Source organism: Equus przewalskii, chromosome 21 (genome assembly GCF_037783145.1).
Source record: "Equus przewalskii isolate Varuska chromosome 21, EquPr2, whole genome shotgun sequence".
Lineage (NCBI taxonomy): Eukaryota > Metazoa > Chordata > Mammalia > Perissodactyla > Equidae > Equus > Equus przewalskii.
This window is the reverse complement of record NC_091851.1, coordinates 23,157,012-23,183,140: the sequence shown is the minus strand read 5'-3', so window position 1 is coordinate 23,183,140 and position 26,129 is coordinate 23,157,012. Positions and strand designations below refer to the sequence as shown.

At 46.0% G+C, this 26,129-nt stretch overlaps 1 protein-coding gene and 1 long non-coding RNA gene across 6 annotated transcripts in view; both read right to left on the bottom strand.

The window, feature by feature from the left end:
* KIF3B (kinesin family member 3B) overlaps positions 1 to 985 on the bottom strand; it is a 36,165-nt gene extending 35,180 nt beyond the window's left edge. For 2 of the 5 annotated variants that reach the window (XM_070589109.1, XM_070589111.1), the window contains exon 1: positions 819 to 958. The gene's annotated coding sequence lies outside the window, so the exon portion shown is untranslated. Of the gene's footprint in view, positions 1 to 818 lie in introns of all 5 variants that reach the window. The other 3 variants (XR_545663.2, XM_008525262.2, XM_070589113.1) reach the window with 3 other exon arrangements.
* A 5,414-nt stretch (positions 986 to 6,399) lies between these two features.
* On the bottom strand, positions 6,400 to 24,872 carry LOC139078212 (uncharacterized). Its single transcript, XR_011531068.1, has 3 exons — positions 24,761 to 24,872; positions 9,651 to 9,736; positions 6,400 to 6,837 (listed from the first exon to the last, which is right to left on the bottom strand). It is a non-coding gene; the product is annotated as an uncharacterized lncRNA (long non-coding RNA).
* Positions 24,873 to 26,129: the final 1,257 nt, after the last annotated feature.

The following is a 26,129-nucleotide window of genomic DNA, read 5'->3' as shown; positions in this document are numbered from 1 at the left end:
TGAGGGGAACTGAGAAGTAAAACCAGGCACGGGGGGATATCAACAGCGGGAGGAACCCCCATATGAGCTGGCGCTCTACACACCTAAATCCCACCTGTCTCAGAGTCATCCCCTCCAGGAAGCCTTGCCCACACCCCCCTACATGCCTCATAAGAGCTTGCTGAGCACTCACTATGTGCCAAGCTCGTTGGATTCCTACAGCGGTTCATTAACCCATTTGAAAAAGAAGGCTCATAGATTAACTTGCCCAAGGCCACACAACTACTAAATAGAGGTGCAGAGTCTCAAACTCAGACACTCAGACATAAAACAAGACTCTTGGCCCCCATGCCGGATGCCCGAAGAATTCTCTCTGTCCCCACCTAGGGCACTTTCACCATACACGCTGCATCATCTTAACCACTCTGAGCAGCAAGTGTTAGGACCCCTCCTTGGACAAACAGGTCAACGAGGCCTGAGGGAGCAAGGGACTTGCCCAAGGTCACACAGTGAGCCAGGGGCAGCGGCGAGGTTCGGACCCCAGGCTTTCGCTCCCCTGCCTCCCTCCGGAGCTGGGTCCTTGACCACGGTCCCAGACCCCTCAGGTGGACCCCGATCCCTCGCGGCCGGGTCGGGGGACGGGCCGCATCTCCGCCCGGCGGAGGAGGGTCGAGGCAGTCCGGACAGCCCGAGGATGCCCGGGAGCCAGGGCAGAGGATGCTCCCGCTCGCGGCGCAGCGAAGCCAGGCGGCGGCGGCGGCGCGGGCCTCCGGAAAGATCCCAGGCGGCGGGAGGGATCGACCCTGCCCCGCGGGTGCCCGAGCTGCTCACCGACTCACCTGCGGCCCGAGCCGAAAGCGGGCGGCGGCGGCGGCGGCGGCGGGGGCGGCGGCGAACCCGGGGCTCAGCCATTCCCCGCTGCCCCGGATGGGGAGAGACGGCGGCCGCTCACTTCCTTAGCAACCCGGCTCGGCGACCCACTTCCTTAGCAACCGGTGTCAATTTCAATAACTTTATTGGGACACGGGCGGCGGACAGGGGAAGCCTGAAAGGCGCTGCGGGGCCGGGCATGGTACTGGCGCTTAGTAGGTGCCCAACACGCCTCGGTCCTTTCACCCACCTAAGAGGCGTGAGGCGAGCGCGACGTGGCCTGAATCCACCCGCTGGTATCTCATGCCTCGGTTTCCCCAGCTGTAAAATGGAACGCACGACCTTGGTCGCCCCACGTAATCTTTCCTAAAGAGCTTCCAGGGCCATTTTCTGACTTGAGGCTCAAACTGCTGCTGAGACAGTTCCCATTTAGGGTCCACCCAGTCACTCAACCCAAAAACTTAGGAATTACTTTTGTCTCTTCCTCTCCTGCACGCCCATATCCAATCAGTCAGCGTATCTCTTAGTCTACCTCTCAAATATTTCTCCTGTCTGTCCACCTTCCTCCATCTTCAGTGCTGCCATACCAGGCCAGGCCCAGCTCCCTCATCCCTAGATTGCCTGAGATATCTGATCTCTGCTTCTACTCTTCTGTCCCACCCTGCTCTGCCAATCCATTTTCCACAAGGCGGCCAGAGGGATCATTTTACAAGGTAGAAAAGATCATGTCACACTCTTTGCTTCACACCCGTTAATGGAGTCCCACTGCTTTTAGAATCAAATACAAAGCCCTTGCTACTTCCTACAAAATCGCTAAACCTCTTTGCCACCACATTGGCCTGGGAAGCCAGGTTCCATTTCCCTATAGGAACTCATACTTGCTGTTCCCCATGCAACAGAATTTCCATGACAACGGATCTCTTTATTACCACTTTATCTGATGCATAAAACCATGCTTGGTCCACAGTAGGTGCTCAATAAATATGTGTTGAGTGTTGAATGAATGCTCTTCTCCACCCACACCCTACTTTTGCCTAATGTGGCAGATATTACTACCTGCCCCCCAACACCTTTTTTCTTGCTCCTGGATGCACAACTAGATTATGTTTGCCAGCCTTCCTTGCAGTTCAGATCAAGTTCTGGCCAAGTGAATATGATATATGCTATTCTCAGATCTGGCCCATAAAAACCTCCCATACAATTGTTCATACTTTCTTTATTTTGAAGAGAGGGATTTTAAAGGACTTCGGGCCCTTGGAGATGGCCAAGCTGCAAAATGGAAGGAACCTGGATCAATGAGACACCACTTAGGAGACAGCTGACCAGGAAGCCAGCCAACCTCAATCATCCAAGTTGGACAAGAAAATAAATGTTTATTGGATTCAGTCATTGAGATGTGGAGGGGTTTTGTTACAGCAGTTAGCTGGTCCCAACTAGGATATGTAATTCTGATTCATTCTCTGGGTCCCTGTTCATTTCCCTTCCCCTGTTAACCCACCCTATGTCCCTACCCAACATTATTCAATATAGTTGTCAGTAAATCATGTTTACCCTAAAATGACTACAAATATTGTTTTCTACTGAGTCAAATAACATGTGTTTGTGTTTCACTGTGTTATGTTTCACTTCTTCCACATCTTTTGCTATTTTCTGTAGTAATTGCCTTGATTTTTTTCCATTTTCATTAGTTTTCCTTATAGCTTTTGTTATTTTTTTTCTATGTGTCCAATAAATCAGGCAAATACTTAGCAGTGATTTTTCCAGATGCTTAAACACAACAAACAGTCCATGAGTTTTTTTGTTTTTTTTAAAGATTGGCCCTGAGCTAACGTCTGTTGCCAATCTTTTCTTTTTCTTCTTCTTCTTCTCCCCAAAGCCCCTTAGTACGTAGTTGTATATTCTGGTCATAGGTACTTTTAGTTCTGCTATGTGGGACACCACCTCAGCATGGCTTGATGAGCAGTGCTAGGTCTGCGCCCAGGATCCAAACCAGCGAAACACTGGGCCACCAAAGCAGAGTGCGTGAACTTAACCACTCGACCACAGGGCTGGCCCCTTGTTTTTTTTTTTCCCTCCTGAAAACCTCAGCTCTATTCTGGACCAGTGGTCCCCAGGCCTAATTAACAACTCTCCACCCTTGGACTTTCCTAAGTCCTTCTCCTGCATTGGGGTCCCTGTTGCCCAGGTTCTATGTCATCTGGTTTATGGATTTATTCCCTTCTCTCTTTGTAGCACATCTTTCAGTAGGTTCCGGAGACAGGGTGCACGGAAGCAAATATATTTAGCCCTTTTCTGTCTAAATCTCTCTGTCTGGCAGAGGAAGAGTCATCCTAAGCTAACGTCTGCTGCCAATCTTCCTCCTTGTTTTTTTCTTCCTTTTTCCCCTGACAAAGCCCCAGTACATAGCTGTATATAATTGTAAGTTCTTCTGGTTCCTCTATGTGAGCTGCCACCACAGCATGGCTACTGACAGATGAATAGTGTGGTTCTGCACCTGGGAACTGAACCTGGGCCACTGAAGTGAAGCACACTGAAATTTAACCGCTAGGCCATCAGGCCTGGCTCCTAAATAACTCTTTACCCTGTTCTCATACTTGACTAATAGTTTAGCAGGGTATAGAAATCTAGGTTGAAATATGTTGTCTCTTGGAATTTTCAAGGCATTGCATCACCGACTTCTAGTATCTAGATTTAAGACATCTAATGCTATTCTTTTTTTTTTTTTTTTTAAAGATTGGCACCTGAGCTAACATCTGTTGCCAATCCTCTTCTGCTTCTTCTTCTTCTTTCTCTTCCTCTTGCTCCTCCTCCCCTTCCCCCTCTTTCCCCTCTTCCCCTTCTCCTCTCCCCCTCCCCCTCCTTCATCTTCCTCTTCTTCCTCCTCCTCCTCCTTCTCTTTCTCCTCCTCCTCCTCCTCCTCCCAAAGCCCCCCAGTACATAGTTGTGTATTCTAGTTGTAGGTCCTCTGGTTGTGCTCTAATGCTGTTCTAAGTCCTGTTCCTTTGTAAATAACTAGTTCTTTTTTTTTAATCTTTGGAAACTTTCAGTTTATTCTCTTTATCCACAATGTTATGATATTTGATGATGATTCCCCTTAGTGAGCATTTTTCCCCACTTGTTGTGTTAGCTGGGCCCTTTCAATCTGGAGACTTGTATCCCTCCATTCTGGGAAATTTTGTTGTATTAGTTCTTTGAAAATTTTCTCCTCTCTATTTTTTTCCTTTCTGTTCTCTCTTTCTGGAACTTCTCTTTAGAAGCTGTACCTTGTAGACTGAGCTCCTAATTTTCTCATTGTTTTTCTCCTCTTTTCTGCTTTTTTGTTCTACTCTCAGGGCAATTTCCTCGACTTTAGCATCAGCCTCCCCTTTGGAAGGATTCTGGGCTTCCTTTCAGTCACCACTATTGCCCTCTACAGACATAGGTCATAACTTCCTCTCCCTGTTAAGTCAGTTACTACTTGCCCTCTGTCTCTATCTGCAAAAGCTTGCCAAAATCTCTGTCTCCCTCCTGTCCTATTAGCATTGTGGGCTGCTACATTTTTTTATTCCTTATTGTCATATAAGTGAGGTTCTAGGGGAAAAAAATAAATACATACAATCAATCGTCATGTTTAATTGGATATCTTTATTGCTTTATAGTTTAAGAAAACAAAAACAAAACAGGCAGGTAAAAGGGTATGAGCAGATAGTTCCAAGGAAAGGAATAGAAAACATGGCTTCTAAACATATGAAAAGATGCTTCTGCTCACTTGTATTAAAATAAATGAAAAAACAACATTGAGATTTTTTCACTTATCAGAAAGGAAAGAAAGCTCTGATAAGGCACTGTTGCTGAGGGTCTGGTCTTGACTGTGTCCTTAGCAAGCTGTATAAAGCTGTGTAGAGAAAGAGAATTAGTAGTAGTCATACCAAAGTGTAGGGTGACCAACTCATCCTTGTTTGCACAGGACTTTCCCTGTTTTAGCACCAAAATTCCCATGTCCCAAGAAATCCCTCAGTCTGGACAAACTGGGATGGTTGGTCACCCTGGTATGGTGGGATAATTTTTTGATGTACTACCAGTATGTTTCCATTTCCTTTTCACTCTGTAACCCCTTTTCTATCCAACTTGGACTGTGATGTATTTACTGCTCAGGGAGGAGCTGTTTCAGCAGAAAAACAGGGAAAGGACTTTCTGAGCCCCAAAATCCTGGAGAGGAGACTCAGGGAATGGAAGAAGCCTTGACAAGTCAGAGCAGGCTTTCAACATCCTGACTGCGGAGATTCTCTGGGAGGGAAGAGATGGTGAGAACACAGCAAGGGCAAAGAGGCCAGTGAGGCTGGAACAAGGGATCCTGATGTGGAGAGATCATGTGGATCACAGCAGAGACCCTCCCTCAGCTTCCACCAGAGCAAACTCCAGTCTAGAACAATCTAGTCTAATTCTATTCCATCTGTCGTAGCACCATTGTGTCAGTTCATCATAAGTTATAGAACTGACTCTGACTGATGGTAGCACAAACGGAATTTATTAAAAGGGTAATGGGAAGTTTAAAAAGTCACCAGGAAGTTTCTAGAAGTGGCCAGGAATGAGGGAGGCCAGATCATGTGGGACCATGTACTACTGGTGAGGATACTGGATGCCCAGCTTTCACTATGGCCAGCCAGCCACAGGCACCATCTCAACACAACTCTCACCCATCCTCCCATGAGGATCCCCCACAGTCCCAGTTTCTTTGTAACCCAAGCTCTGATTGGTTGAGCCTTGAACACATGCCTATCTCCTACCTGCAGTGGAAGCTCTGAAGGCAAACATCTGACATTTTGGCTTCTTTCTTGGGAGGAAGACTGCCTTCATTTACAAAATTGAGAATTCCCCAAACATAGGAAAGGTATTCTGTTGCAAGGCAGGAGAAAAATCTCCCATTATAACCAGACATCCCCTTTGCCAAGGAGCTCCTCCAGTCTTCCCCCTTGTTGTCACTCAATAAGGACACCTCTCTCAAGCATCAAGCATGTCACCCAGTGACCACCCAGCTAGAATGAAGCCCACTGTGTCATGAAATTTTGCTCAGTCCCCATCTGACTTATCGCATGAGGATATCCCATTTTAATGGCCAGGGACATACTGAATCCCCTGTGACAGAGGGTGGCAATGGATTCCTAGGGGTTTAGGGGCAAAAGGGAAGTGAAGGAAGGGATCAGCTGGCACCTATTGTGGGTGGGACTAAGTGGAGCCAGCTTACAGTCTCACCCCAAACCAGGAGAAAGGTAAGACACAGCCCTGAAACCCACGGATGGTTGAATCATGATCTCATCCAGGGAAAGTAACTTCTGATGGACTCCCCACAGGGCTGACCAATGGTAGATGGCCTGGCTCCCCATGCAAGGGTAAAATCACCAAATTTCCTTTCTTCTCCGACATTCCAGAACTGTGCTATCCAACAGATCTTTCCACGATGGTAGAAATGTTCTATATCTGTGATGTCTAAGACAGTAACCACCAGCCACATGTGGCTATTGAGCACTTGTATGTAGCTAGTGTTACTGAGGAACTAAATTTTATTTATTCAACTTGAATTAATTTAAGTTTAAATGGCCACACGTGGCTAGTGGCTACTGTATTAGACAGCGCAGCTCAGGGCTATGAAAATTGACAAGCATGGACTGTGGGGTCCAAATGGCCATAGGTTTCAATCCCAGCTCCTCTTCATACCAGATACCTGAGTGACCCAGTGCAAGTCACATTACCTCTCTGGGACTTGGTTTCCTCATCTGCAAAATGGGGCTATGCATGCTACTGCTCAGGTTCACTGTGAGGGTTAACTGAGATACCATGTGGACGATGCCTGGCATTTAGTGGTGCTCTAGAAATGGTGGGTCTCTTTCCTTTCTTTACCGGGTCCGGGCCATGGCGTCCTCCAGGGAGATGATAGTTGCCAATGTAAGGAGTCCTCTGGTTAAGAGAGTTGAGTCTTCTTGGAAATTTAATACCATTTGGGGAAGAGGACTGAAAAAGAGTCATGGAAAAAGACTACAAAGGTAAGTGAAACAAGTCAGACAGAAAAAGATAAATACTGTGTGATCTCACTTATATGTAGAATCTAACAGACAAAAAAACAACAAAACAAAAAACCCCCAAGCTCATGGATGCAGAGAACAGACTGGTGGTTTCCTGAGCTGGGTGAAATGGGCAAAGGGGGTCAAAAGGTACAAATTTCCAGTTACGAAATGAGTAAGTCATGGGGATATCAGGTACAGCACGGTGACTATAGTTAATAACACTGCACTGCATATTTGAAAGTAACCAGGAGAGTGGATCTTGAAAGTTCTCATCACAAGAAAAACAATTTTTTTCTAACTGTGTATGGTGATGAATGTTAACTGGACTTATTGCAATCATTTTGCACTATGTACAAATATTGAATGATGGTGTTGTATACCTGAAAATAATATAATGTTGTGTTGATTACAACTAAAAAAAAAGGACTGCAAAGGGAATGACTTATTAAAATGCGAGGAGGTGGCATCCCAGAGCCCCTTTCAGAAAGAAATAAGATGCCGGGCTTGGACCAAGGCCAAGCACCTGAGACACGCTGGATGGTTCTCGCTTGGCCGAATGCCCAGGTTCGGTATGGGTGAGACTCTGGGACCTGACGGAGGCTCTAACGGCTGGGAATCAAGCTAACACCTTCTAAATTCACATCTTTGATGTTTTCTGAAGAAAGCCAGACAGGAGTTGGCTGCTAATTGCTTCTTCCTCAGGCACTTAACTGACTGTATGACCTTGGGCAAGTTAGTTCACCTTTCTGGACCTCATTTCTCTGCTTGCCTCCTGCAGCGTTGCTGTGAGAATTTACCCAGAGAATGCTTTCCTAGCTATAAGACACAGCAAAGGGTGGAGAATGAAGAAAAAGCAATAATTAAAATCTCAAAGCCAGAAGGAGGTCATAGAAGCCTGGTGACAGAACCAGGACTAGAATCAAAGTCCCAGGACTGGGTTTTGCCTTATTTATTGGTATCCTCTGTGTTTAGCACAGTGGCTGGCACATAGAAGCACACAAAACATGTATTTAGAAACATATATTGTCATCGTTCACTTTTCAAATTAGCAGATTTTTTAATGCCTAATACTCAAGGTTGGCAAGAATAGAGAGGAGCACTGCTGATGGGATGAAGTTGGCACAGATTGCAAGGAAAATTAACAATGATGACTAAGAAACTCTTGAGTCAGCCCGTTCCACCTCTAGGAATCAACTCTGAGGAAATAATGAGAGATGCTCCTAAAGATTTAGATACAAGCATGTTCCTCCCAGCTTCACTTACAACAGGGAAATATTATGTCTAGCATTAGGGGGATGGATAGATAAACCAAGATATGTCAATAAGGGGGGAATATTATGTTGCCATCAAAAATTATATTTTTGAAGAGCATCTAATGATCCAGGGACACGCTTATGAAAATATAATAAGGAGGAAAATAGGATACCTATGTCCATTAGGAAGACTTTTAACTGCATGGTGATCATCAAGAAACAGTCTTTTACACAATCAATAGAATGAAAAAGGCAACCCTACAGAAAATATTTGCAAGTCATGTATCTGATAAGACGTTAATATCCAGAATATATAAAGAATTCCTACAACTCAACAACAACAACAAATACTCTGATTAAAAAACGGGCAAAGGACCTGAATAGAGATTTCTCCAAAAAAGATATATGAATGGGCAACAAACACATGAAAAGATGTTTGACAACACTATAGAAATGCAACAACAATGTCAACATTGGGGAAATGGAAATCAAAACCACAAAAAAACAGAAAATAACAAGTGTTGGTGAGGATGTGAATAAATTGTAACCCCTGTGCACTGTTGGTGGGAATGTAAAATGGTGCAGCTGCTGGGGAAAACAGTATGGGTTCCTCAAAAAATTAAAAATAGGATTAACATATGACCCAGCAATTCCACTTCTGGGTATACACAAAAAGAACTGAAAGCAGGGTCCGAAAAGACACTGCTTTGTACACCCATGAGAGATCTGTAAACCCATGTTCACAATGGACAAAAGGTGAAGCAACCCAGGTGTCCATCCTGGATGAATGGATAAACAAAATGTGGTATAGACATACAACGGAATATTATTCAGCCTTAAAAAAGGAGGAAATTCTGACACATGCTACAACATGGATGAGTCCTGAGGACATTATGCTAAGTGAAGTAAGCCAGTCACAAAATGGTAAGTGCCATATGATTCCACTTCTATGAGGTACCCAGAGTAGACAAATTCACAGAGACGTGAAGCAGAATGGTGGTTGTCAGGGGCTGGGGACGGAGGGGAATGGAGGAGTTGTTTAATGGGTACGAAGTTTCAGTTTTGCAAGATGAAGAGTTCTGGAGACTGGCTGCACAATAATATGAATGTACTTCATACTACTGAATTCTATACTTAAAAAGGATTAAGATAGTAAATTTTATGTTATGTGTATATTACATTTTGTTTTGTTTTGTTTTTTGGTGAGGAAGATTGGCCCTGAGTAACATCTGTTGCCAATCTTCCTCTCTTTTTTTTCCCCTCTCCAAAGCCCCAGTACATAGTTGTATATCTTAGTTGTAAGTCATTCTAGTTCTTCTATGTGGGACGCTGTCACAGCATGGCTTCATGAGTAGTGTGTAGGTCCGCGCCCAATATCTGAACTGGAGAACACCGGGCCTCAGAAGCAGAGTGTGCGAACTTAACCACTTGGCCATGGGGCCCGCCCCCACCACAATTTTTTAAAACAGAAAGAGGCCCTTAGCTCTTTGCATCCTACTCCACCTACCAGCCTCAGCAAGTTGTCTTCTTGTCCTTGCACTTGTACCTTGTTGCAAGATGGCTGCTCCAGGCATCACACACCCACACCAGCATCTGGGTCAGGAGGAAGCAGAGCAGAGGTTTTGTCGTAATGAGGCTCTGTCTTTCTACTCAGGTGGGGTGGGGTAGCAAACCCACCACTCCTGTTTCATGGTCAGCAGTGGGCCACAAGTACATCTCTGGTGCTGGGCAATAAAACTTTCTGCAGCTGTGGAAACGTTCTATATCCGTGCTGTCCCACACCGTAGCCACAGTCACGCGTGGCTTTTGAGCACTTGAAATGTGGCTCGTGCAGCTGAGGAACTACATTTTAAATTTTATTTCATTTTAATTAATTTAAATGTTAAGAGCCACATGTGGGTAATGGTAACTGAACTGGACAGTGCAGTGATGCAATCTAGAAGGGGAATAAGATTAGCATGAGTGGTCCAGACCAGCCATGATTCATCTTCCAGGACAGGCTGAACCTCTCTGAGATTCAGGCAACTCTATTACTATCTAAAGACAAAACTGAAGTTCTGTGAACAGAGAAGAAGGGGAGGTGTGTATTGAGTACACAACCAACAGTATCTGCTATAAGGATGCTACTCTAGTTACTGTAGGATCACGCATTTGGTTTCAAAAGAAGTGTATGTGTGTATGTGTATAGTGACATGTGTGTAGGCATAGAAAAAGCTAGAAGGATAGACTTCAGATTTCACAATGGTCATTACCTTTGGGTATGGGGATTATAGTTCATTATTATTTTCTTCTTTTTTTGCTTTATCTCCCCAAAACCCCCTATACATAGTTGTATATCTTAGTTGCAGGTCCTTCTAGTTGTGCGACGTGGGACACCGCCTCAACGTGGCCTGACGAGCGGTGCCATGTCAGTGCCCAGGATCCGAACCCTGGGCCGTCGCAGCGGAGTGCGCGAACTTAACCACTCGGCCACGGAGCCAGCCCCTCTTCTTCTTAAAGATTGGCACCTGCGCTAATATCTGTTGCCAATCTTTTTTTTTTCCTTCTTCTTCTTTCCCCCAATACCCCCCGGTACATAGTTGCATATTCTAGTTGTGAGTGCCTCTGGTTGTGCTATGTGGGACGCTGCCTCAACATGGCCTGATGAACGGTACCACATCCACGCCCAGGATCCGAACCAGCGAAACCCTGGGCCACGAAGTGGAGCACGCGAACTTAACCACTCGGCCACGGGGCCGGCCCTATTTTCTTCTTAATGCCTTTTCATATTTTCCAAACTGTATGTATTAAGCAGGAATTATGCTCACTGTGGAAATGAAGTAGCTGCACTGCACGTCTATTAGAATGACTAAGTGGGAACGCGAAATGGCACAGCCACTTTGGAAGACAGTTTAGCAGTTTCTTACAAAACTAAACATACCCTTACCATCCTATCCAGCAACCGCACTCCTTGGTATTTACCCAAAGGAGCTGAAAACTCATGTCCACACAAAACCTGCAGATGGACGTTTATACAGCAGCTTCGTTCATAACTGCCAAAACTTGGAAGCAACCAAGATGTCCTTCATAGGTGAATGGACACATGCACTGTGCTCCATCCAGACCATGGAGTATTATTCAGCACAAAAAGAGATGAGCTATCAAGCCACGAAGAGACATGGAGGAAACTTAAATGCATATTACTAAGTGGAAGAAGGCAATCTGAAAAGACTGCATATTGTATGATTCCAACCATGTGACACTCTAGAAAAGGCAAAACTGTGGAGAGTAAAAAGCTAAGTAGCTGCCAGGGGCTAGGGGAGGAAGGAGTAAACAGAGCACAGAGGATTTTTAGGGCAGTGAAAGTACTCTGTAGGATACTATAATGGTGGACATATGTCATTATACATTGTCCAAACCTATAGAATGGACACCAAGAGTGGACTTTGGGTGATAATGATTGTCAGTGTAGGTTCATCAGTTGTAACAAATGTACCATTCTGGTTGGAGATGTTGATAATGTGAGAGGTTATACATGTGTGGGGACAGTGGGTATATGGGAAATCTTGGTACCTTCCCCTCCACTTTGCTGTGAACCTAAAACTGCTCTAAAAAAATAAATTCAGGGGCAGGCCTAGTGACACAGTGGTTAAATGCGCATGTTCCACTTCGGCGGCCCGGGGTTCGCTGGTTTGGATCCCGGGTGCGGACATGGCACCTCTCGGCAAGCCATGCTGTGGCAGGTGTCCCACATATAAAGTAGAGGAAGATGGGCACGGATGTTAGCTCAGGGTCAGTCTTCCTCAGCAAAAAGAGGAGGATTGGCAGCAGATGTTAGCTCAGGGCTAATCTTCCTGAAAACAAAACAAAATGAAATAAAAATAAATTCTAACATCAGCTAACATCCACTGCCAATCCTCCTCTTTTTTTGCTGAGGAAGACTGGCCCTGAGCTAACATCTGTGCCCATCTTCCTCTACTTTATATGTGGGACACCTGCCACAGCATGGCTTGCCGAGAGGTGCCATGTCGGCACCTGGGATCTGAACTGGCGAACCCCGGGCCGCCGAAGCGGAACATGCACACTTAACCACTGCACCACCAGGCCGGCCCCAAAAATAAATTCTTAAAAAATAAACAAATTACACACCAAAATAAACTCAAAATGGATCAAAGACCTAAAGATTAGGCCTGAGACAATAAGTCTTTTGGAAGAGAATATAGGCAGTACACTCTTTGACATCAGTTTCAAAAGAATCTTTTCGGACACTATAACTCCTCAGTTGAGGGAAACAATAGAAAGAATAAACAAATGGGACTTCATCAGACTAAAGAGCTTCTTCAAGGCAAGGGAAAACAGGATTGAAACAAAAAAACAGCTCACTAATTGGGAAAAAATATTTACAAGCCTCTTATCCGACAAAGGGGTAATCTCCATAATATACAAAGAACTCACACTGCTTAACAACAAAAAAACAAACAACCCGATCAAAAAATGGGCAGAGGACATGAACAGACATTTCTCAAAAGAAGATATAAATATGGCCAATAGACACATGAAAAGATGTTCATCATCGCTAATCATCAGGGAAATGCAAATCAAAACTACACTAAGATATCACCTTACACCCATTAGATTGGCAAAAACATCCAAAACCAAGAGTGACAAATGTTGGAGAGGTTGTGGAGAAAAAGGAACCCTCATACACTGTTGGTGGGAATGCAAACTGGTACAGCCACTATGGAAAACAGTATGGAGATTTCTCAAAAAGTTAAAAATAGAAATACCCTATGACCCAGCCATCCCATTACTGGGTATCTATCCTAAGAACCTGATATCAGAAATCTCAAGAGTCCGTTGCACCCCTATGTTCATCGCAGCATTATTTACAATAGCCAAGACGTGGAACCAGCCTACATGCCCAGAAACTGATGATTGGATAAAGAAGATGTGGTATATATACACAATGGAATACTACTCAGCCATAAAAAAAGACAAAATTGGCCCATTCACAACAACGTGGATGGACCTCGAGGGTATTATGTTAAGCGAAATAAGCCAGTCAGAGAAAGATGAACTCTATATGACTCCACTCATAGGTGGAAGTTAGTATATTGATAAGGAGATCAGATCGGTGGTTACCAGGGAAAAGGGGGGGTGGGGGGAGGGCACAAAGGGGGAAGTGGTGTACCCACAACATGACTAACAAAAATGTACAACTGAAATCTCACAAGGCTGTAATCTATCATAACATTAATAAAAAAATAAATAAATAAACAAATTAAGTAGCTATTATGGTCTCAGTGAAGGACATCATTAGCACCCCCACCATCCTGGCCCTGATGATTACAGTTCCTGGGGTCACCTCCTGGAGGGTCATGAAGATCCATCAGAACATGGTCACTTCTCTTTTACTTCCCTCAGCAGCAAGGCCATCTCTGATGCCCTGGGCACAACCAGACTCACGCTCTGCACAAAGCTAGCATCTGACACAGGGGAGGCCAACCCCTCAGGAAACATTTATTGAAAGGACTGAGGGCAGGGCATTGTTTTGGGAGCAACAAAACACCTGAAGATGGCTAAGACGTGGAGTTTGCACTGGGTTAGGACTCTGGAAACATGAGGAGTTTTGGATATACCAATTCTGTGTGGCCTTGGACAAGTTGCTTTCCCTCGCTGAGCCTCAGTTTCTTCATCCATAAATTGGGTGCAACTTCCACTGGATGACCTCACAGAATTCCTGTGAGAGAGCTGATAATGAAACGCTATAGTGAAATGCTTCATTACTTAATGGCCATATGGGAGAAGCATGGTAATTATTCTAAAGGGCAACTAAAGATTCCATATGGGGGTTGGGGAGGGCAGAGTAAGGGAGAATCACCAGGTTTGGAGCCAGGCAGATCTGGGTTTGGATCTTGGCTCTGCCACTCACAGCTGTGGGGCCTCAACCAAGGCCCTCACTTTCTCACAGCCAGCGAGCATCAGGCCCAAGGAGTGCAGTGTGGTATCCAAGTTCATAAACCTCGGCGTCAGTCAGACCGGGATTCAAGACCCAACTCTGCCATTCACCAGCAACGTGTGATCTTTTGGCTTTTCCCGAGGAGCATCAGAAGTAAAGAAATTCAAAGGCACATTCTGGACCAGCAGGAAAGCGGGATCAGGAGATGGAGAGGGAGGGCACGTGGGCTGGGGAGGGGACAGACAACCCACAGGTACTAGGTGTTAACCCAGGGGAAGGAGACCAAGGGGAAGGCCACAGGGGAGCGGAAAGTCCCAGAAAGGATTTATGGAGCATTTGCAAGGAGTCAAGCACATCAATCCTGCCAATCACCTTTATGAAGGTACCATTCTCATCCCCACCTTGCAGACGGGCCAACTAGCCAAGTACACAGTGACCACGTGAACCCAGAGCTCACACTCTCACCTCTGCCTACAGCCAGGCGGCCCAGCTCAGTCCCTTCACCTCTCTCAAGTCCTCTGCCAATAGTGAGCGTGTCTTTAGGGCAGGAAGATAAAAAAATATTCTATTCCCCTCCTCCTCAGAGGCTCCCAGACTGGTGGAGTCGAGTGATCGGAGATGGGGCCTGCGGAAGCATGTTAGCACCTTCAGTGACTGGCAAAGTGTGGTCCTTCTCGGTTATCCTGTCCCTGCCTCCATGGATCTGCTCTGCCCACAGCTCTCTGATGGCTCTTCATCTCCCCGAGGAATGGGCTGGCGGCTCCTCCTGCCAACACAGGCCCACCTCATCGTTGGCTGTTTTTCCCTTTCTCTCTGGCCAGACTCCTCGTGCTCGCCGGCTTCTCTGCCTTTGTTCCAGGGGTTCAACCCGCCTGGACTGCCCTTTCCCCTGGACCCCTCTCTCCACACACACACACACACACACACACACACACACACACGACACATCTCTGTCCATATCTGTTCATCACTCCCCACCCCAAAGAGGGATCCTGCAGACTTCCTCTCTCAGCTGAGTTTTGTCTCAGCCCTGGACAAAGGAAAATACTGTATGTTCTGGCACCCATGGGGAAAATGTGAACTGCGCATCTAGCAATAAAAAACAAAGTCCCCAAACCTTGGAACGTACCTCAACCACCCTTACCAAAAGTTACCTTTGCAGGCAGAGCTGGGATCAGTGGATGGAAGCCCCAGAGAGGCCCTCATTATAGACAATTTATCGACTGCATTTATTTAGCTCTGCACATATATTTATAAGTATTTGTTCATGATTTATTTATGTATAGCAGTGCATTTATTGAGTGCTTCCTGTGTGCCAGGCACTTTGGTAAATACTTCACAGCCCATCTTTCTTATCACACATCTATGTCTTTAAGAGGTAGGAACTATTATTATCCCCATTTTACAGATGAGAACTGAGGCTCCAAACAATTACCCAGTGAGTAAGCGGCAGAGCCAGAGTCAGTCTGTTCTAACCCAACTTCAAAGCCTGTGACTTTGGCTTCTTCTGGGCTCACGAACTGGGGGACTATAGGCAGCATCTATCAGCAGTTGCATTTTATTTGGCCTGGTTGATGTTTTATAAAATCAAGAATTAACTGCCAACTTTTAAAAACGAGATTTCCCATATAAATTGGGGTTTCTAGCTTGTCTTGAGATACGTAAAGACTTGGCCACACTGGGCCTGGCTTGCCACATGGCAATAATTGGCTGGAGGGAGTAGCAGTTGCCCCCCTTAAATGGGATGTGTAAATTCCACTTTGCCATATGCTCCCCAGCCCCCCATGGAATGGCCTCCTTCGTTTTCCTTGACTGCCTGACCCTTGGAAGCATCTGAGTTTGTGACTCCAGGGTCCACACTCTCTAATAGTTGGAATTGCCCCACAATGTAGTGAGCTCCCCGTCACTGGAGATGTACAAACTGAAGCTAGCTGGCTACTTGGTAGGGGTGTTGGGAAGAGATTTCAAGAGCCAGTTGGGGAACTGGAGCAAACAGCATATATAATTCCTTCCAGCCCTGCAATGTCAAAAATTTACTTAAGACTTTGCAGCATATATTGTTAAGAAGTAACTTCTCCTCTGGTCTCAACTTGCTGCTTCAACCTTTCCTTTCCCTTCACCTTGGTTTCTTGATCTATTTATATATTTTTAATTATATGATTATATTGTATGAATTCTTGTAAGCTTCCTCAACTCCTTTTTGGAACAAGCCATGGGGAACAAATAAATCCATACACGAATATTTACATAAAGGGCTTGGTCCCAGGTAATGAAAAGAGAGAACAACAAAAAAGAATTACAAGTTGTAACTGCCGAGTTATCTCAGTTTCCCTGAGATGCTCGGGCTCAAGGAGATAAAGGACCTAAGAGTCTGGGATGCAGTAGCTGTGGGCATGTGCCTAGGTGCTCCCAACCCACTGTCTCAGGAAAGGCAGCCTCCAAGTTTTATTTCTCACTCTTTATTTAAAATAGATTTTAAAATCAGATGAGTAAGTGTATAAGTTTTAAAAAAATGGCTGCAGATTCCTTAACACTCCTCCCATTGAGAGTCAGAATCCCTATCCTCTTTCCTTGAATCTGAGTGGGCTTATGGCTGATTGAACCAAGAGAGTGTGGCAGATGTGCTGTGATGCTATGTGACTTCTGACATTGCGTTATAAAAAGATAGGCAGCTTTGCCTGGTTCTCTTTGCCTCCTCTCCAGATGCTTCCTCCTAGGACACTTCCTCTCGGAACACAGCTTTCATGCTGTGAGGAAGCTCAGATCTTACTGAGAGGCCATTCGTAGGTGTTCCAGTCAGTGGCCCTGTCTGAGCCCACCTTTCCAGTCACCTGAGCCCAGGTACCACAATCACAGTCACCCCCAGCTGTTTTCCCAGCTTAGGCCCCAGACCTCCCGGAACAGGGGCAAACCAATTCTGCTATGCCTTGTCCAAATTCTCAACTCATAGGATGTGTGAGCAGAATAAAAGAATTCTCATTTTACACCACTAAGTTTGGGGTGTTTTTCTATCCATCAACAGAAAATTAGAAGAGTAACCCAATGAGTCAAATCATAAAGAAAAAGATAGTGTGAACGGTACACTCCCTTTCACAACATTCATTCCATCTCTGTCTCCACAGATAACACTGTTAACAGTTTTAAGTTTGAAGTGGATCCTTCCAGACCTTTTTCTATACATTTACATATGTACGTATAATAGAAGTCTATAGATTTTGTGTTCCGTTTAATTTAAGTGAGATTATACAAAAAGGCATCTTGCTTTTTTCTATTAATATGTCTCAGTGATCTCTTTAAATTTAGGAAATTGAGTTGGTAATCTATTCACACGCTGTGGTAGGCAGCCTCTAAGATGGCCCTCACGGACCCCTGCCTCCTGGTATTCAAACCCTTGTATAGTCCCCTCCCACACTGAACCAGCAATGGCTTGTGTGACCAACAGAATATGGCAGAAATGTTGGTATGCCACTTCTGGGATCACATCACAGAAGGCACTGCAGCTTCCATCTTGGTCTCCTGCTCTCTCTCGGACCCTTGTTCTGGGGAACAGCTGCCATATCAAGAGCAGCCCTGCAGAGAGGCCCACAGGAGGAATAACTGAAGCCTCCTGACGACAGCCATGTGAATGAGCCATCTTGGAAGTAGACGCTCCAGCCCCAGCAAAGCCTTCAGATGAGCGCAGGCCTGGCCGACATCCTGACTGCAACCTCACGATGACCTCGAGCCAGAAGCACCCAGCTAAGCTGATTCAGATTCCTGACTCTCAGAAACTACATGAAGTAATCAATGTATATCGTTTTCAGCTGCTGAGTTTTGGGGTGATTTGTTCACAGCAATAGAGAACTAATAAATGTGGCTTGAAATTTCTAAAAATTAAAAAAGAAAATAGCAAAAGCTCTTTGTCATTCCTACCTCTAGACACCTTACTCTCCCGCCTCTCCCAACTAATTTACAGAAAGCCTTAGGAAATGTTAGATTTGTTATTTTGGGCACAGAAGCAGACATGCCCTTGGCCCCCTCATAGATCTTTGGACCCAAGAAAGGCTGCAGCAGAATGCATTCCCTTTCAGTAGCTGTGAAATCGTGCCCTCCTTTCTCCGAAGGAACTGGGCCATTGGCCTTTTCAGCCTAGATGGCACCTTTCCCTGCCAAGGCTTCAGACACCCACACGCATGCCCACATCCTGTCTCAGGTTTGGAGGTGGGGGCTTCCCCTCCCCGCACACTAGTGGAAAACATTACCTGGACTTTTTCTTCGACCCATAGAAATCAGAAACCAACCACTCACCTCCCAACAGGCAGTCCCAGCCCAGTCCCTGGCCTTCTCTCTCAGAGCGCCCCACCCCTGCACCCTTCACCCCAGACTTCCCAATCCGCTCTGATATCCCTCCCAGACATCGCTCATGCCCTGAATGCCCTGCCCCCAACCACCCTTCTGAAAACAACCACCTTTCTTTAAGACTCAACCCAGGGGTCATCTCTGTGAAGATTCCCCCAACATCCTCACAGGCCTGCTTGCTTCCACCCCAGGCCCCCATCGGTCCACTGTCTGCTCACCAGCCAGAGGCACTGATGCAAACCCTGAGGCAGTGCTTCCAGTTCCGGTAAGATGGAGTAAGCGGTCTCCATGCTGCCTGTGCTGCTGAAGGCAGCCCCGACCCGGGGCAGAAGGCACGGGGCAGCTAGTTGAGGGCTCTGAGAAGTCAACAGGAGCAGGCAGATTGGGGAAGATCAGTGATTGAAGTACCGTCAATCTGCCAGTGAGTCTACACTTGGTTTTTTCCTCCGGTATTCTCTGGGCTGGTCTCAACGCAGCCTCAAACCCAAAAGTGGGCATCAGCGTGAACAGAGGGAGTGTCAGGAGAAACCCCCTAGTTTTGGCTCCAGAAATAGGAAAGAGATCTCCTAACACTTAGAGAGAGGGAGGGAGATCCCTACTTCTTTTCTTTTTTCTTTTTTCTTGAGGAAGATTAGCCCTGAGCTAACTGCTTCCAATCCTCCTCTTTTTTTTTTTTTTTTTTACGAGAAAGACTGGCCCTGAACTAACATCCTTGCCCATCTTCCTCTACTTCATATGTGGGATGCCTGCCACAGCATGGCTTGCCAAGTGGTGCCATGTCCGCACCCGGGATCTGAACCGGCGAACCCCACTGAAGCAGAACGTGAGCACTTAACTGGTGCACCACTGGGCCGGCCCCCCCACTTCTTTTCTTCTCTCCGTTCTCTTGTGCCCTAGCCCCCAGGCTCACGGTGGCAGAGGTGGTGGCACGTGCCTGCAAGAGCCTGAAGCTACAAGGAAGGGGAATCTTCCTGTCTAACTGGAGGAGCTATGGTCCTGAGATGGAGGGATGAGCCCTTATTGCTTTGGCCCCAGAGGTGGGTGCTGTTGTGGGAAATGCGCATCAGAGTTGGGTAAATAAGGCCCCAGGGAACCAAAAAGTCCCAGGGAGGTCTCAGTGAGGGAGGAGTTTGGGAAAGTGACCCACAGAGTTATTTATGGACTTCTGGGCTCACCCTCTAGCTGCACATGAGTGGATCTACCCTAAAGAGCTTACCACAGACTTTGAGAACTGAATCATGAGCTAGGCCACCACCCGAGTTCTGAACTGTTCCGTGAGTGACACGCACACAGGACAGCTGCACATGGCATCACAGAGGGTTTGAAAACAGGATTGACATTGGAACCACACCCACAGAAGGCAGGTGGAGTTTGCAGCCTGAACCCACTTTGCCAATTGCCTGCTAAGACAAAAACATCAATATTCTCCATGGGATTTAAATAAGAACCAGAGCTCATAACACAATATTCAAAATGTCCAGGACGGGGCCGACCACGTGGCCGAGTGGTTAAGTTCGCATGCTACACTTTGGCAGCCCAGGGTTTTGCCGGTTTGGATCCTGGGCGGGGACATGGCACCGCTCATCAAGCCATGCTGATGCAGTGTCCCACATAGCAGAGCCAGAAGGACCTACAAGAACAATATACAACTATATACTGCGGGGCTTTGGGGAGAAGAAGAAGAAAAAACAAAAGATTGGCAGCAGATGTTAGCTCAGTGCCAATATTAAAAAAAAAAAAAAAAGAAACTCCAGGACAAATTACTCACAATACAAAGGAAAATCTCAACTCACATGGGAAAAGATAACGAAAAGACGCCCACACCAAGATGTTGGAATGATCTGAAAAAGACCTTAAAGCAGCTGTTATGAAGATGCTCCAAGGAGAGAATGGGGAGTTAGTATTTAATGGGTATGGAGTTTTATTTGAAAAGACGAAAAAGTTCTGGAGCTGGATAAGTGGTGATGGCTGCACAACAGTGTGAACGTACTTAATGCCCCTGAACTGTATATTTAAAATTGCCTAAAATGGTAAATTTTATGTTATGCATGTTTTACCACAATTTTAAAAAAATACTCCAAGTAGTAAGGATAAAGATTCTGAGCTTTCTTCAACTTTTTCATAAATAGAAGAAATATATATATCTTCTTCAAAGGGAAATTTTGGAACTGAAAAATACAATAACTGAAATAAAAAACTCAGGTGCCGGCCCCGTGGCTGAGTGGTTAAGTTCGAACGCTCTATTGTGGTGGCCCAGGGTTTCACCGGTTCAAATCCTGGGCGCAGACATGGCACCGCTCATCAGGCCACGCTGAGGTGGCATCCCACATGCCATAAGTAGAAGGACCCGCACCTAAAAATACACAACTATGTACCGGGGGGGCTTTGGGAGATAAAGGAAAAATAAAATCTTAAAAAAAAAAACCTCAATGGATGAGCTAAATAGTAGAATGGAGATGTCCCAGGAAAGAATCTGTGAACCTGAGGATAGAGCAACAGAAATTGCCCAATCTGAACAACAGAGAGAAAAAGATTGAAAGGATAAACAGGTCTAAGGGGGCTGGGGCATCATATTGAACATACATGAGAGCAGAGGAACAGAGGGACGGGAGAACGAGCATGGTGCACCACTGCTTATGGCACAATAGTCGTAACCCCCCGAGATTGGAAGTCACGCCTCACTGGGTAAATCAGGGAACCGACTGTGGGACATCCACACAGGGGAACACAGCTCAGCAACGGGAAGGAACGAACACCCGAGACCTGCAACAACCTATAGCAGGCTCAATGGCATTACTCTGAGTGAAAGAGGCCAATTGCAAAAGGTGACATACTGCATGATTCCATGTATACGACATTCTCAAAAAGATGAAACTTGAATGACAGATGAGCAGTTACCACAGGTTAAGGGTGGAGAGGCTGCGTCACTACAAAGGGAAACACGAGGGTTTTTGAGGGGTCATGGAACTGCTCTGCATCCTGTTTGTGGTGGTGGTTACGCAAATCTACACATGTGCTAAAATTCATAGAACTGTACACCCCCAAAAAAGTAAATTTTACTCTGGTGATTAAAACAAACAAAAAACTTGTGGAAGTCAGGCTCCAAGATGGCCCACAGTGGTCCTCAATTCCTTGTGCTTATGCCTTGTGTGGTCCCCTGACTCCTTGAATAGGGCTTGCGTGACCAACAAAAATGGCAGAAGTGATGGTGCATGACTCCTGATGTTGGGTCATAAAGACATTGCAGCTTCTGCCTGGGTCTCTTGAATCATTCACTGTGAGGGAAGCCAGCCACAAGGTTGTGAAGACATCCAAGCAAGCCTGTGGAGAGAAGCTGTGGCCTCCCACCAACAGCCAACCCCAACTTGCCAGCCATATGAGTGAGCCACCTTGGAAATGGAGCCTCCAGCCACAGTCAGGCCTTCAGATGAGCGCAGCCCTGGCCAACATCTGACTACAACCTTGCAAGAGACCATTCAGTCAAGCTGCTCCCAAACTACTGACCCACACGAAAGCTGTGAGAGATCATACGTGATTATTGTTCCTTTAAGAGAATACGTTTTAAGGTTACTTGTTGTGGAGTAATAGACAGCTATACTGCCAAGATATAGATAATATAAAACCTGAGTCACATCATGTCACACCTGCTTAAGTCCTCCCAGTGACTTCTCACATCACTCACGGAGAAGCCAGAGGCCTGGCCCACTCTGATCTGGCTCTTGCTCCCTCTCATCCCTTACCCCCTACCCCTTCTCCCTGCCCCTCAAACACACCAGGCTGACCTCCACTCCAGGCCTCCTGCACTTGCTGTTCCTTCTGCCTGGAACATTACTCCCCAGATAGCCAAACAGCTCACTCTCTCACTTCCTTCAGGGCTCCCCTCAAATGTCACCAGGACACAGAGGCCTTCCCTGACCGCCCCAGTCGCTGTCCTTCTCTTTACCCTGTTTCATTCTCCTTCACAGTTTTCATCGCCTCCTCACTCATTATACATTTTTTGGTTCCTTCTCTGTTTCTCCCCCACTAGAAAGCAAGCTCCATGGGAGGAGGGACTCAATCCATAAGGGTTCAATGGTTTAACTTGTATTCCCATTTTACAAATGTGGACACTAAGTCACAGTGATTACACACTGGATTAATGTTAAAGCTAGCCCTTATGCCCAAGGCTTTGGACTCCAAACCTAGTGCCCTTTACAAAGGTCACCCTCTCCAAAGCCCTCATTTTACAGCTGAAGTGGAGACAGCAGTTCAGAGAGGGCCAGGGCCTTTCCTGCCACAAAGAGGCAATTCCCCGCCTCTGCCTGCACACCGCTGGCCTGCGAGGCCTGGGTCCTTGGCTCCCTCCAGGCCCCGCTCCTCAGAAGCCTAATCCTCCAGAGACAGGAGGGGGTCTCTCCCGGAGGCCCATCTCCCCAGCAGGCTGAGTGTTCAGGGTTCCTGTTTGCTCTCCGGCAACGGCTGAGAGAAGATGGTCTTGCCATGAGCAAACACAACACCGAAAAGCCAAGGAGAGAAGGAAAGGAAGCTTCTAGCAGGCAGTGCCTAGCAGGGCTGCCAGAACCGAAATAAAACTCAACCCCCATATCCGGGGCCCTCCTAACAGTTGCAAAATGTTTTCATGCACTTTGGAATCTCCCTGGCAGGCCCACGCCAACTGCAGGTTCATAGTGGAAGAAACTGAGTCTCGGAGAGATTTTGCAGTTTTGTGAAATAATTATCATCAAGCATCTGCTATGTGCCAGGTACTATGGCAATATTGGTTTTTTTAATTCTCACAACAATCCTGCAAAGTAGAATGGAGTTACATCACACATGGGTTTAACAAATTAGGGTAGAAAGAGAATAAACTTTGTCTTTATACTTTAGGACCTGACTTTAAAGTGAGACTCAACTGAAGACATTATTTCCATTTTACAGATGCAAAACCTGAGATTCAGACGGGCTAATAAGTTGTCTGAGTCACACATTAATTAGTGGCTGAGCTGGGATTCGAACCCAAGTCTCATAGGCTGTGTATAGTCAGCACACTGCAGTACCAGGATGGAAATCAAAGTGTCCAGACTCAAGACCAATGGCTTCTCCCAGAGCCACGTTAAAAACCAATGAAACCAGACAGTGAGGGAGCAGGCACTATACCAGGGAGGACGAAGTGGCACAACTTCGTTCAGCATAGCCATGCCAATCAAATGAAAAATGCACACACCCACCAACTCCACCGCCAGAAACATATCCTGCTGATGCCTTTGCACATGTGGGAAATGGCACCTGTTGCAGGTTCTTCATGGCAGCTTTGTTCGCAATGGCCAAAAACGTCAAACTTAAATGTCTCGCAATAGGTTAAATGCACATACATATTATGGTCCATACATATTATGGAACATTATGAAGAGGGTAAAAACAGGGAAAAAGATCTGCACATCTGATACAGAAAAAGCTCTAAGGTATGTTATATGAGAAAAGCAAGAGCCAAACATACAATTTTGTGTTTTGATTTTTTTAAAAAAAAAAGATATACATATACTTAGATGTATATCTATACATAGATGTATGCTTATAGATGGCAAGAAAAATTTCTGGAAGGCTTACAAGAAACTGCTAGCAGTGTTTGTCTTTGGGGAGTGTTCTGGGCCAGGAGCAGGCACTGATTTTTCCCTCTACAAACATATTCTTTTGTACTTTAAAAACGTTTTACCTTGTGCATGAATTTATTTTCGATAATATTTTTGAATAATTTACACAGCTCTGCCTTTTGACACTGCCCTTAAGGGGTCCTACAGGGACCTCTTCACTCATAGATGGCTTAGGTGGCCCCTTGGGGAGCCCTGGAAAATCTCTCCTCCCACCCTCACCCCATTTGCTTGCCCTTGACCCAGAGACAAGCCCTGATAAAGATCTGATCAAATACCCTTGGCTTAAAAGCTTCCCCTGGCTCCCCAGGGGAAAAGACCAAACCTCTTACTTCGGCATTCCAGGCCCTTCACACTGCTCAGACTTTCCTAGGTGCCTCATCTCCGGTCTCCGCCTCCCTAGATCCACACACGGCACTGCTCGCTGCTCCCCACAAGCTGAGCTCTTTTTCTGGTTTTCACTTTACAGACTTTCCCCTCAGTTGTTTTAAACCCACAGTCAGAATAACCGCCCTAACGCCCAGTTCTGATTGTGTCACTTCCCTTGTATCGTAGCCTTCACTGGCTCCCCATTGCTCCTAGGAACACAAGTTCTTTACTCTGGCATTCAAGGCACAACCCTCCTACCATGTTCTGACCCCAAAGAACTTTCCAAACTCTTCCACTCCAGTCAAATTATTTCCAACTAGACAAATTATAGTCCCCTATCTGCACCTTTGCTCATGCGGTTTCCTCCATCCAGAATTCTTTCTCTTCTTTGTCATAACCACCTGTTGAAATCACATTCATCTCAACTCCAACCTGCTCCATGAATCTGCCACGGTGCCCGAAGTCAGCTCACGTTCTTGCATATTCAGTCATTCAGCTCATAGACAATGGGCACTCTTAAAGCCAAGCACTGGGTCAGGCGCCGGTACAGGGAGATACCTCAGGCATGAGTCTTGTTCTAGGGGAAGCTCTGGTCTGGCTGGGGTGACCAAGAAGCCAACGTCTTCTGAGAAGTGACCTGAGAGGCAGCACAGCACAGGGGCTGAGGGCGTTGACTCGTCTCATGCTTCCCTGGCTTGAGTCCCAGCTCTGCCACTCACAAGCTCGGTGACTTTAAGCTAGTTGCTTCAGCTTTCTGTGCCTCAGTGCCCTTATCTGTAAAGTGGAGAGGACCAAGCTCATAGGGTTATTCTGTGAATTAGATGAGATAGTTTCTGTAAAGTGCTTATTCACTTGCAAGGTGAAAGTTTCAAATTTCAACATGCTATGGGAGCTCAGAAGAGGAAGATTTCTTAGACTAAGATCCTGAAATATTCATGAATATGATATAAGCCGAGGGAAAGCCTTCACAATAACACGATGATGTGAACACCAGTGGAGTATGGACAGCAGGATTTCTCTCTTACTGCCATTTCCACGCTTGCCCCTCCCCCACAGCGCATGGGTCTTGTCCTGGGGTCTCCAGGGCGTGACATAAAGACCAGGCTGAGGGGCCGGCCCGCTGGTGCAGTGGTTAAGTGAGCACGTTCTGCCTCGGCGGCCCAGGGTTCGCTGGTTCGGATCCTGGGTGTGGATGTAGCACTGCTTGGCACACCATGCTGTGGTAGGCATCCCACATATAAAGCAGAGGAAGATGGGCACCGATGCTAGCTCATGGCCAGTCTTCCTCAGCAAAAAGAGGAGGATTGGCAGCAGTTAGTTCACGGCTAATCTTCCTCAAAAAAAAAAAAAAAAAAAAGACCAGGCTGAGTGAGGGTCTCCCAAACTTCATCTTCATAAACCACACCATACCACTTACCTAATATTTTTCTCTTGATCAACTCACTTTTTTGTAACCTAAATACATTTCTTAAAAGGAAGCTTTAAACCACATTTGTAAATAAGAAAATGAAAATACAAAGTATCTAAAAAATAAACATAACGAAAGCAAACAGTGTTACTGAATTCTAGCCAGCTAACACTGTCTGCTCTCTGTTACTAGGTCAGATTATCAGCAAGTGGTAGAGAAGTGAATGACATGCTGGCACCGAACTGAGACTTTCTCTTTGGCATTGTTGCAGGACTGAGAAAACACTGAAAAGACAATTCTCTCCTT